Genomic DNA, 14375 nt, shown 5'->3' with positions numbered 1-14375 from the left:
TGCACACACACTTACAGGGATGAGTCCATGGAGCTGGCAGGGAATACAGAGCTGAGGGACTTCCTCACACAGCAACATAGGATACACGTGAACCACTGGAATGTTCTCTACATGTCCACTGTCCACGTAACGCACCTGATCACACAAGCACACACAATAAACATTTGAGAATCACAATCCTTTGTGTCGTCAGGTATGTGCGTGCATGTACAAGGAATTTGTCCCTGTGTGTGCGGTCGTTGCATTTACACTGAACCAAAAGTATAGTGAAAGAATATTCAAGGAAGGTATACATATAAGTAGAAATAGCTACAAACTACAGTACATGGTATACAATAAACCAGTGGTTCTCAAAGTGGATTCCAGGGACTCTGTGGGTTCCTTTAGGGGCGTCTAAATTGACCCGTGCAAGTCTGTAACCTTGACAGTGTACAAATGGAACCATTTGGTTCCATTTGTACACTGTCAGAGTTAAGGAGAGACCTTGACATTTGAAAGTTTGAGAAACAATGCAATAAACAATATCCACTATATGCTGTAGAAATTGGTATGCCAGAAATAAATAGCATATACATTCCACGATCCACTTGAATAAACATGAATAAACAAACAAGTTATTGCATTTGTTGTAGAGAGAGAGAGATGGTGTGTGTAGGGCTGTCACGATATGACATTTTACATGACGATTAATTGTCACTCAAATAATTGGCGATTAACGATTTAATTGTGTTTTTGTCGTTGATAATTACATTTCTGTTTGGCTTTTAGGCTTTGAAGTTGAACATGGTAGATATGACACATAACCTAAATATAGAAAGAAATTACTGACATATTTGACAACTTTATACTTAAAAAAGAACATTGATAGTGGAAATAGCCGATCTACAAGCTCGCAATGCGACGCGTTGTGAGCTTGTAGATCTGCTATTTCCACTATTTTTGACATCTTTCTTAGACATGAACATTTTTCAACATGGAAACGATTATGACGATTATGAGAGATAATCGCGATTATGTCAGATAATCGCGATTAGACAATTATGTAATAATTGTGACAGCCCTAGGTGTGTTGCATGTACTGTAGTGCAAGCCCTGACCCTGACATTTCTGCTGATGATCTCCAGCAGCTGTCCTCGGTGCCAGTGCATGTCTGGCCCCATGACGGAGCAGCCCTGCACACACCTCCAGTCGTAAGGTTTCTGGCTGGGCAGTGCCTTCATAAGCTGCTGGGTCCTGTCATTCAGCAGCTCCAGCTGGTGCTCTGACACACAAATAACCACACACACACACACACACACAGGGTACCACCATCACAGTACATTCACTACAAAAAAGAACTGCCGTTTAATTAAAGCACAATTTGTATTTGATGCATACAGTATTGCAGGGGTCTTCAACAGTTTAAGGCCAAGGACCCCTTAGTTGAGATCTGTTCATAGATATAGTTTCATTGTTTGACAGCACGATCAAAAGTGTATTTTGGCTTCATGTTAATGTGTGTTTTCAGGTATTTAACCACTTGGACGGTCAATACTTAATGAACTTGACCTTTCACTGTACTTAGTTTGCTCTTTTCCCCCTCCAAAGCTGAGCTCCGAAAATAGCTGATCTACTGTAGATCTGCTATATTTGGCTAAAGTTCTCAGAATATGGACGCTAGGGTTCAAGTGGTTAATATAAGAAAGGGGGAAAAAAACAAGTTCCTATCACACAAAGATTTGGAGGACCCCCTGTAGTAACTCTGAGGACCCCCTAGGGGTCCCGGACTCCCTGTTGAAGACCCCTGCAGTATTGTGTTCATGCACCTGTGGTGATTACAACTACAGAATGACGACTATGTTTCTTTATCTCGCTACATCATCTCAGCGGCCTAGAGCTTAGAGTGTCCCGAGCATTTATTTTGTACCCGAAATATTTTCAAAGGCTGTTTGGAAGCATTTTTCGGTGAGCGCTTTGACAGGAAGAAAGCTCCTCTTTTGAGACGGCCAATCGAGGCCTTTACATCATTAAAGGTTATTTTGCTTGATTCCCTTAATAGACTTTATTTCTCACCGCACTCTATAATTTACACATGTGTGTCAGAAGTTAATCTTGCAAACTGCTGCACCCTTCATGCTCTGTGTGTTTTGACTCTCAGGCACAATGTGTAAAACAGAAGTGACGTGTACCAGCGTGATCCGTCCTGGCATAGATGACACCGTCGTCCCCCACGGCAGAGACGCTCATCCTGATGTCACCGTGACGCGGCAGCTCAGGAGGCTGGTACAATGTTGTCATCACCCTCTCCTTGAGTGCAAGGCCCTGGCCCACCAGGAAGTCTGCAACGCAGACGTATGTTCCCGTCTGGTTGGCGTAGAACAGAGAGACAGGGAGGGGACGCTGCTCCGTCAGCTCCTACACCACAAAATATGAAATGAAACGTCACAAGAGTTGCCACAATACACACCATTTCACATGCCATTCTCAAACAAAGGGTTAAACTCGTTCTCCTGCCATTTAATGAAAAAAGGGAAAAAAGGGACCCCAATTTAAACAAGCCAAAAAGCTCTCTTGTGGTCTTTATCCTTTTAGTTGACCATGTGCATGTATCAGAGAACTGTACTGTCCTGTCCTGTACAGTACTTTCCTATGCTTCCAATAAAGTATTCAACCAATCAATTAATCACTTTCTAATTTGGTTCAAAGTCTGTGAGGCAGCTTGATGTACAAGTACATCCCCTGGACATGACGCTAGTATGTCGCAGGGACTTGGCCTCAATCCAACCCTTGATGCCGAGTGCCAAACAGGAGGCACTAGGTCACAATTTTCAGAGTCTTTGGTATGACCCGACCGGGTTTGAACCCCAACCACCCAGTCTCAGGGCAGACACTCTAACCACAAGGCCACTGAAATTAGGGATGGAGCTTGTTAATTTTGATTGATAATGCGCAACTTATTGATCATGTATGTACTAAATGTGTGTAGTGTATTGTCACTTTAAAAGCGTAGTTTCTCCGGGCAGCGCAAAATGATACACCTAAATTTCACTGGCCACTGTCCCCTGTCAGATCTTGTACCTCGAGTAGCTATGATTGGACAATATGAGGACAGTTCATAGTTCAAGTTCATATCACGATTATTGACAAAAGAAATCCCGATTTACAATATTATCGCGAGAATCAAAATCAATTATCCTGGATCGGAGTGAGCTTGTAGATCGGCTATTTTTTGGCAAAGACAATTGATAAAGTGAAAAAAAAAGACTGTATCCAGTACGTATATTATAAGTACCTTTTAGCAATTATAGAGGGTTTAAGTGGTACCGGATATGCAGCTCGGCAAATAAAAGGTGAATTGATCCCAGTGCATGACGGAGGACGATTTCACGATAAATCCAATCTCCACGATTATAGTGAGTGTTTTTTTTATCACGTTTAGCAATAATATCGCTTATCGTCCCATCCCTAGATATGAGGAGAGATGAAGAGATGTAGGGAGAGAGACAGACCTTTATGGTCATGGTGGCCACAGCTCCAGTCAAATGACGGATGATTAATTCACAGGCGGTGGCAGTCCAGGTCGAGACACCTCCAGCTGGGCTGCAGGACAGAGAGACAGACATTGCATTGTGACAATTAAAGCTTCAAGGGAGAGCGGCATAAATGTATCTGCCCAATCATCCGAAATATGTGACACTTTGATACTGTAGACCAATTCCTGTTTTCATATTTGTTGAAATCTTATGGCGACACCAATATACAACTGGATTTGACCTCAACTCCAAACCATGACATTTTACCCCAACTTGTATTTACAGGTACATCGCAAACCCTGCTAATCACCTCTGACCCCTTACAGACCCCTTGCCATCAAAACACATGCACGTCCATCCATTGGGCACCGACTCATGCATTTGCTTTTGGCAGAGGTTGTAAGTAGGTAAAGCTACTTATTGGGGGGGGGTTGGCTTTATTTTACAGATAGACAGGAAACAGGGAGATCGTCGGGAACAGGACTCGAACGCGCGATGCACTTTGAGGCTACTTTTGAGCCTAAGTGCCCGGACCGCTATGCCACAGTCTGGGCATTTTTTTTCAAGCATTAATTGCCTCTACTTTCACTTAGATTGTATAGGATCTATTTACATCCCATGCCCCCTCGAAAGTACTGGTTAAAGAAATGGCAATTTAATTGTGAATGCAATTAAAATGTGACTCCTATAAAGCACATCGAGTTCATGACAGTATACATGTAAAGTTTGTCTCCACTGACCTGATGTCACTCAGAGCACACTCAAGTGCCAGGGAACCAACCAGGGAATCCTGTAGGGGCCTCAGGTTGCTGAAGTGCACAAAGACTATGTTGCCAAAGTCACATCGTCTCACCTAAAAACAGCCGCCAGAGAGAGACAGACATTAGCAAATTAAATTAGTTTATGCTACCAGTGGAATGTATCTCACAGAACTTAAAAACAACCTGTAAAAGATCAAGGGCAAGTGGTAAAACAATTTATACAAAAAGAGATCAGACGTCTGTTTTTGCATATATAGTGTTTTAATTAAGGCCATTTATTAATCAACCGTATTAAATACATATGGCCACTATCCATTCAGCGGAGGCTTTTATCCAAGTGTCTTCCACAGGACAAGCAGGAATCAAACGCTGACAGTGTTTTATAAAACGGTTCAACTATTTGACGAGAACCTTAGGATGTTCATAATAACAGAACAAACTATCCCTTTACGTTTTGAAATGTAATGCTATGACCCGACAAGCCTTATATGAAATGGTTCCATTGGGAATGTAAGCACTATACGTGTAGCTGACAGTGTTCTAGAGAGGGGTGGCCAAAAGGTCAGGAATACCTCGGCCATGTTGGTGGATGCAAAGGTGTTGCAGATCTGTCCTCTCTCCCAGAGTCCGTTGATCAGGACAGCACAGTACATGCCTGCCTCCCACTGGACATCCTGGGGCTCCATAGAACCGTACTCCTGCTTCAAAATCTCCTGCAATCTACACAGATCACATTCTTTGTTTACTAGTTGGATCTGGACATTTTATTCAGCTGCCGGGCAGAGCAGCAGAGCTGTTTTACAAGTTTTATTAGGCTGCTGGCAGAATGCTCTGAAACTCAGACTGGCGAGTATGACGGTGAATCTTACTGCTGTAAAAATGTAAATTGTGGTGAATTGTCCATGAGAGCCCTTATTCATTTAAGAATGTTTTACTTTTAATGGGGATCGGTTGAAATGTGTATGTACTGTACGTACTCCACAATATAACACCTGGTTATTATTGGCGCATTTACAGTATTTTGTAATGTTTTTGTCAACTTAAGACCAAAATGTCCAAAGTTGTTGATTAGAATCTAAACTTAGTGCCAAGATTAACACTTGATATAAAAGAATACCTCAAATATCTAATCATATCTACACAGTATTCTGAGAGCTTCAATACCTTTATTGTTTAATTAACAATTGCATCAAATCTGTTTGGTTATCATATTCACATTCTCAAAATTCTCTAGTGTAATTATTTGAAGGCAGCAATATTTATCTAAAAAGAAAGGTCATTATCAATATAAGATTTGATTTTGTCAGTATGGCCCAGTCCTATAGAGGTCATGCGTGTGACATCGTCGTACCAGGAACTTATGCGGGAATGCTTACAGAGTGGCATGCGAGTCTATTGGACACCTTCCATACCACTCACCTTTTAAGCTGCATATTGTTCTGGGTGAGCTGGACATAGAAGCTCCCTGGAGAGTTGACGTGAGTGACCTTGACTTTCAGCTTGTCGAGGCAGGCTGGGAGCTCTAGATTGGGCTGGAAATCCACAGCATCCTGAGCCTGGTCTCTGAGGCTTCCTATGAAGACCTCCAGGGGAGGGTCCCACACTGGTGGGCCCTCAGCACAAGGCTCGGTGTCTTTGTCTGCCTGGTCTGAGGCGCTACTGCTGCCGCACAAAGACTCCTCCTCAGAGGGTATGAGGACCTCCAGTAGGGGGTCCCACAATGCTGTGTCCTCAGCACAAGGCTCGGTGTCTTTGGCTCTGACACTGTAGGTAAGACAGGGAGCGGGAGACAGAGTAGGTGGGACGGAGAGATGTGGTAAAACATTCTCCACAGAGGTGGGCAGGAACTTTACCTAGTTCCACCACAGACCCCTATCGATAACATTTCATCTGATAAGACTTATTTAGTCATAATTAGAATATTAATTCTTGAGTTATGGCCCAAAACATTAACCTGATGAAGGGCTGTGTAACAAAACATTTCTGTTCTGAATAAATGCTTTTTTAAATGCAAGTGAAAAGGACAGTGTATGGGAATTCTTTCTTCTACATTAGACGGTCTTCTCAGACGCATCGGTGCAAAAGGTATGCTCTGTTATACAAACAAATATAAAGCAAATGCACCAAGGCCGGCTGGTGGTGCACACAATTAAAGCACTAGTGGTAAATTAAATAGCTTAAAATTCGACTAACATCAGGAAGCAGGAAGTCTGTGTTTAACCACTTGAACTCTAGCGCCCCTATTCTTAATATGTCATAAAAGGATAACGTTCTGCGAAAATAGCTCATATACAAGCTCACAGTGCCTGGCATTGCGTTGAGTTGTGCCAGTTTGTAAATATGGCAAAGTCCTATTGGAGACCTTTCGTAGCACTCACCTTTTATGCTGGAAATGGCTGTGCGTGAGCTGGACATGGAAGTTCCGAGGTGAGTTGCCGTGTGTGACTCTGACTTTCAGCTTGTCGAGGCAGGCAGGGAGCTCTAGATCGGGCTGGAAATACACAGCATCCAGAGCCTGGTCTCCGAGGCTTCCTTGGTCTGAGGTGCTACCGCTGCTGGGCAAAGACTCCTCCTCAGATGCTATGAAGACCTCCAGTGTAGGGTCCCATAATGTTGGGTCCTCCTCAGCACAAGGTTCTTTGGCTCCAACACTGTAGGCAGGACAGGAAGAGAGTGTAGCAGGCAGGGAAAGAGAGGAAAGGCAGAGGAGAAACGGTGGTGGGTGGGATGGAGAGATGGTCAAATAAAACTAGAAATTGTTTTATTTGTCATTAGTCATTATCGATAAGAGGCAGAACATTGACATTAGATTTTTTCAATATGGCCCAGTCCTTTTGAAGACCTTCCATACCACTTACCTTTTGAGCTCCAGTGGAGGGTCCCACAAAGCAGGGTCCTCTGCAAAAGGCTCTGTGTCTTTGGCGTCAACGCTGTAGGTAGGACAGGGAGAGAGTGTAGCAGGCAGGAAAGGTGAGATGAGAGAGATGTGGTCAAATAAAACTAGAAAGTTGTATTCGTCTACTTTAATGACAAAAAACTAAAAAAATAATATTTGTATTTGTCAATAATCATTATCGATAAGAGGCATTTAGTAAAATAATATTGACATTTGATTTTGTCTAGTCTCGCGTAGCCAAACTGTTGACTCCCGTGATTTGGAAATGCTCCCGTCATACAGTCTGGGGAGACGAAGGTCTAATGATGAGTATCCGGTTAAAGCGGAAGTGAAGCCTCCCCCCACTTCCGTTTTGTTTTTAACATTGTGCACATTTATCCTAATATAAATCATCTAAGCATATTTAGCTTGCTTTTTAGCAGAAATGAAATTTTAAAATATATTTTCATGAACGGAAATGCCAGCTTCCATTACTCGTCGTTCAGGAGTTGTAGTTCCAGACTCTACAGCAGGGGTCTTCAAAAGGGGGTCCGGGACCCCTAGGGTGTCCTCAGAGTTACTACAGGGGGGGGCCGCCAAATCTTGGTGATAGGATCATTCTTTTAAATTAACAACTCGAACCCTCGCATCCATATTGTGAGGAGAAATAGCAATCTACAAGCTCTCAGCGTTGAGAGCTTGTAGATCGGCTATTTTCAGCAAATAGGTTTGGTGTAGACTAGAGGTAAAAAAGAGCAGACCAAGTACAGAGTGAAAGGTCAAGTTTACAAAATATCAACGATTTAGGTGGTTAAATGTCACATCAACATGACTGATGACAGTGCTGTCAAACAAAGTCTAATCTGCAACACACATGTATACAATATGTAGAGGGGGTCCCTGCTTCATCTCTCTCTCAGCTAGGGGCTCCTTGGCCTGAACACGTTGAAGACCCCTGCTCTAACAGTATATAGCATTCGGAGATTGTGGAATAGTTGTCTGGCTACGTGAGACTAATTTTGTCAATATGACCCAGTCCTTTAGGAGACCTTCCATACCACTCACCTTTTGAGCTGGACATTGTTCTGGGGGGGCTGGACACGGAAGCTCCCAGGGGAGTCGACGTGGGTGACCCCGACTTTCAGCTTGTCGAGGTGTGCAGGGAGATCTAGATTGGGCTGGAAATCTACAGCATCCAGAGCCTGGTCTCTGAGGCTTCCTTGGTCCGAGGTGCTACCGCTGCAGGGCAAAGACTCCTGCTCAGATGCTATGAAGACCTCCAGTGAAGGGTCCCACTGGTCCCACACTGGTGGGTCCTCCTCAGCACAAGGCTCTGTGTCTTCGTCTCCGACACTGTAGGCAGGACAGGGAGTGTGTGTAGCGGGCAGGAAAGAGAGGAAATGCAAAAGAGAAAAAGGTAGGTGGGTGGGTAGGATGGAGAGGTGTGGTCAAATAAATCTAGTAATATAATACCACAACACTGTTGTATGCCTCCACCAACCAGTTGCACTTCATATCCATGTCTGTCCAGACTCATAATAATAATTTATACGTAGTAAAGACTTTGAAGGAATTGTAAAAGGTGATTTTGATTTTGTGAAAGTGTAAAAGCTGTATTTTTCTGTGCGAGAAATGAAGTTATCACTATATACTAATAATATTACTGTATAATGTATAATTCTAGTGAAACATTTCTCCACAGAGGTAGGCAGGAACTTTACCTAGCACCAGCACAGATCCCTATCAATTCAACGTTTCATCTAATAGACATTTGTGTGAAATTCCTTCATTATTGCATATGAATTCATGGAGTATGGTCATGACAAGTGCAAGTGGTTAAACTTCTCAGGATATCTACACATGCAGATTTTAATTATTTATATATATATTATAAATGACTAGAAATGTGCGAGTTGACAGGAAGTTCACCTTTTCAGGAGCCGATGAATGTTTCCACTTGGTGGGCTGCAGGCAACGCGGTGAGACGTGTTGTCAACAAGGCAGGCACCCCAGAAGTTTGAAATGGCAGAGGACTGCAAGGAAATGTTTTTATTGGTTCTGATAGATCAGTGGGTTCTCCATCAGGCAAGTATGGTATTCTAATATCTCTGTATTAGTTTATTCTGAGCCAGCAACTCGACATTCCCCGTAGCTATCAGAACCGTGTGAAACCCTAGCATCCCTAATCTGGGGTGAACATTCTGGGAACGCAAATCAGATCCACAAGCTCACAACAGGTTACATTGCAACATGTTGTGTGCTTTGTCATAGAGGGGAAAAGCAGTAAAATACTGTAAGTACAGAGCCATGAAGCATTCCAGTCAACTTAACCAAGTACTGTACAAAGGGATTACACGCAGTGTACAGGTAGTGTACAGAGTATGTGATATTTTATGGTTAAACAAGTTTTTTGTGAAAACGTTAACTCTATATCTAGATAGTATCATTACCATAACCATAGAGAATTTGTTCAGTAAAAGGGGTACCCCCCACATCTCTTTAATAGATAGAAAATACATTCAGCTGATTGACAATTTCATCCAATTCATCAGAGAGTACCCATTTATCAGCATCAATTTCATAGTGTTCTATTTCCAACTTCGTATGCTCATTTCTTCATGTCATCACTTCCAATTTTTGGGGGGGTTCAGTCCTAATTACACAAGAGCTCTCTCTAGTCTAGAGCAATCTCTGTCTGTTTACCACCTCTCAACTCATTTGATTGTACAGTGGGGAAAAGGCAGCAATGATCTGAAGCACTTTTATTGCTTTGAGGGTTTGCTTTCCCCAACTGGAAGCTCCCTGGTAGGGATGGGACGATATGAAAATGTCATATCACGATTATTGTGACAATAGAAACCGCGATTTACGATATTATCGCAATAAAATTATCCTGGGGCGGAACATTTGCCGTAAAAAATAGCAGATCTACAAGCTCACAATGCATTGGCAAAGACATTTGATAGAGTGAAAAATAGACTGTATCAAGTACCAATTATGGAGGGTTTAAGTGGTACCGGATATTGCAGCTCGGCAAATAAAAGGTGAATGATCCCAGTACATGATGGAGGGCGATATCACGATAAAGTATATCTCCACGATATGATTATTGTGAGTGTTTATCACGATATACGATAATATCGCTTATCGTCCCATCCCTACTCCCTGGTAAACGCAAGGCGACCCGGCAATGCAAAAGCAGCAAACAAAACCTTTCATTCGCACTGATAATAATTACAAACATATAGTATCATCCAGCCTGGCGGAGACAAAGTGTCCGGTGTATATAATTACGGTATTTACAAATATAGATGCACAGACTAATTAATGCCAGTGGCAGGGGAGGCAGTGCCTCTGTCAGGATGTACAGTACAGTTTGTCAGCCATCTGGGAACCTGGAGGTTCCCGGTTTGACCCCCATTTCCTCGTTTATTAAGTGTCAATGTGTCCTTAGGCAAGACACTGAATCCCAACTGCTTCACATTTGCTGTCGGTAACCGGTAAAGTTGCCGGAAAGAAACTGGCGAGATTGTTATTCTTATATTTGTTTTACTTAGAATAAGGTTAGAAATAACTTGAGGATTACGCATATCTTTCTGAGGTTAATATTAGGAATAGGGTTAGGTTTTGGCACCGTTTTACTGAGGTTAAGGTTAGGAATAAGGTTAGGTTTAACTGTTTAGGCATAGTTAACAGAGTTATAAGGTTATTAAGGAAATGGAAAATAACAAATAAGCCTAGCCTTACCCGAGTTTCTTTTTAGTTGACATTGTATAAGTGAACTGTACTGTCGTGAAACTGTACCTTTTCCTATCCAAAACTTCTAATAAATAACTCAATCAACCAAAAGGCATAAACCATCAGCCCAGGCGAGTTTATTTCCGGCGGCTCTTCTGGTATTCTTGCTGTCTGAGCAAGAATAGAATGCAGAGGACAAATTCAAGGTATGTGCATGCCATGCCAAATGTACATGGCCATTATCATTATCACCATCATGGTAAAGAAAGATTCAGGTGGTGTAGGTCATGGTCATTTACCTCATAATGGCAAAAACCAGATGGGACAAACTCAGGAGCGCTGGCTGACAGGTTAGACGACCTTACCAGGGCATCCACATTACATCCACTGGGTGAAGCGCTGCCATGTATGTATGTGCATTGTTGGGGTTTGGATTTCATCCATCTTCCAGTGTCTAAAAGGAAGGAGACTTATTTCGTTTAGCTTACAGCTCAAACAGATAAGATGAAACACACAGACAGGATAAGAATAACACTCAACAATGTCAGTCAGTGTTTTAATATTACATTGGACATATTGGATATTAATTTAATATGTAATATGTGCAGTGTTCATGCACTGTCTGACACAGACAGTTCACTGAGTAAACTGGTCTCTTACAAATGGAACCAAATGGACCCTAACAAATGTTTCAAATGTTGTGGTGAGCTTGTAGACTATTTTTGGCTAGCCATCTTTCAGGGCAAATTTTTGGTAATGGTGGAAAAAGTAGGCTACTCACACATTTGTTACTCAAGAAAAGGTATGAATAAAAGTAACTAGTAACTAAGTTTACAAATAAATGTAGTGAAGAAAAGGTACAATATTTGGATTCGACATGTATTGGAGTAGAAGTAAAAGTATTGGAAATAGCCGCCTACTCAAGTAAAGTACAAATACCTCAAAAAGTAAATGTACGTACTTAACGTAGTTACTTTCCACCACAGATTTCTGGCCGCCATAGGATGCGACGCCGTCATATTGATTGTCGCTCCATAAAAACAAACAAACAAAACGTATTTTCGACGACAAAAAAAGCTAACAAAAAACATATAACTTAGAATTAAGAACACGATTTGTTTTGTCGTCGAGCAACAACCGAGTATAGCGTGTTTCACTGTACTTTACCTCTGGTCAGAGGCGCGGTGGTCCTCGGCTTTCTGAGCGGCTCTCCTATGGAATCAGGGTTGAAGTCAAGGTGGAACAACTCTTCTTCCTCCATCTCCATCATCATCACGCCGTGTTTTGTCACGACACAACCCTACCTTACTTTGTTAATAACAACCAAATTGTCCTTTGAACGGAAGTTTAATACCAACTCAAACTTTAGTTGACACTCATATATCGGTTTCCGTCTCCGTCTGTGACCAGATGAGCCCACTTCTTGACACGAGTGGTACTGAGTGCGGTGGCAGGTCTAAATTAAGCAGCTGCAGCTCCCAACTTCAGCCACTAGAGGGAGCCAAAGGGGAGACCAATTTGCCTACATCATCATTTTGGTTCTCAAAACCTTTTCATGTCAAGGATCCCCAAATTGACACTCACTAGCCCGCAGGCTCTCCATTTGAAAATACGTGCCAGGGACCCTCATATAAGAGATGTTTTACCAGTTGCAGTTTATATATCCATGTCTGTCCAGACTTGTTTTTATTAAAGTGTAAAAGGTGTATTTTTTTTATTTTTGAATTTAAGTTATCGCTATATACTGAATTTCAACGATTTTAATTTCAGGGAATCCCAGTTTGACATGCATTAGGCTACGGATCCCCATTTAATGGCATTTCTATATCTGGGACCTCAATTTATTTTGTAAAGTCAATGTTAATTTAATTCAGATTGTACAAATTGGAACCAAATAGGCTACGGATCCCCATTTAATGGCATTTCTATATCTGGGACCTCAATTTATATTGTTAAGTCAATGTTAATTCAATTCAGATCACAAGGGTCCATTTGGTTCCCAACTATCATTTAGCTGGGGACCCCCTGCCCTGGAACTCCCTCAAGGACCCCAGACTCCACTTTGAGAACCATTGACCTACGCTACCGATCTTGAACTTGAATTATGGAAAATAATTATTCATGGTAGCACTTTAACCACTTCCAACCTGGCATCCCTATTTTGGGCATGTCATATCATAGGCATGCCCATATAATCGCATCCACGATAAAACAGAACCAAAACACAGAACCAGCAACCCATACCAGTTAGAACAAGTCACTCTATTCATCAGTGAGCCTATAGTAATGTATAGATTTTTCAGATATTTAACTGCATTATTCAGATTATTCTCCTGTCTGCTTTTTCCTGTGTACAAACACAATATTTACCTTCCAGGAACACATTTCAAGACAGTCATCATTGCAGTCATACCAACTTAAAGACTGAAATGGTCCTCCCTGCTTGGCAATCAGCATCAATGCTACATAGGCCTACTACACAGGGAGTGACAGATGCATACGATTCAGGACAATTGAACACAGCTAATTGCCTTAATTACTTTACATAAATAATCTAGCAGGGTCTGCTGTCGACGTTCTGAGGCCTGTGAAAGCAAGGTTTCTTTTGGAAGCTTTCCTACCCACACAATGATGCAACGCGCTCTGATTGCAAAAGTGACGAGTGTTTGTGTCCATACGCCCGCCCCTCCCTCCTTTGGGCAAGGATTTGCAAGGATCAATCATTGTTTTCAACAGATGACCATATACTCACTTTTCCTGTCAGGTGATGGCACCAAGGATCCAATTCAATGCTGAGCATAAGGTTGTCCACACAACTCAATATATGAGACATGGTTCAAATAGCCGATCTACACGCTCACAACGTGTCGATGTAGATCAGCTATTTTCACCATTTTAAAATGTTTTTCTAAATAGTTCAAAATGCCCCCCAAAATTACAATTGGTAGTGGAATCAATGTCACATTCAATGTTACATACTTCTATCACTAATAGTTCTGGGCTCGGCGTGATGCCTAATTTATGCTCCATCGTACAAGTCGAGTCGCACACCAAGAAAACAATTAATAGTATGTATAAATCAGGCTTCATGCTCCTCCTAAAGCACAGTTTCATTGTAGAACAGGGTTAATTGAAACCAAAGTGATGATTGAAGTAATCGCATACTGTTACTACTGAATGTTTTGAATGTCAGGAAACAGCTCTGAAGAAGGAAACATTGAAAAAAACATCCAACAAAAGTGACAGTTTTAATCTGTAGTTAACAGAAAACAAACATTTCGAACAATGTTTAGCCAACTCAAAAATAAAACATTTTGAACAATGTTTAGCCAACTCAAAAATAAAATGAAAGCTATTCCTCTGTACACTTGTACAGAAAGACAAGGCAGTTATCAAAGTAAAAAAATAATCTGTAGACAATCTTACAGAAAGAACCACTGGTTATATTCCAACTTGGTTATATACAACAAACAGGTCGTATGAATCTGC

The sequence above is a fragment of the Nannobrachium achirus genome, assembly GCF_963921795.1.
Source record: "Nannobrachium achirus genome assembly, chromosome: 14".
NCBI lineage: Eukaryota > Metazoa > Chordata > Actinopteri > Myctophiformes > Myctophidae > Nannobrachium > Nannobrachium achirus.
Note: the sequence above shows the minus strand (reverse complement) of the source record.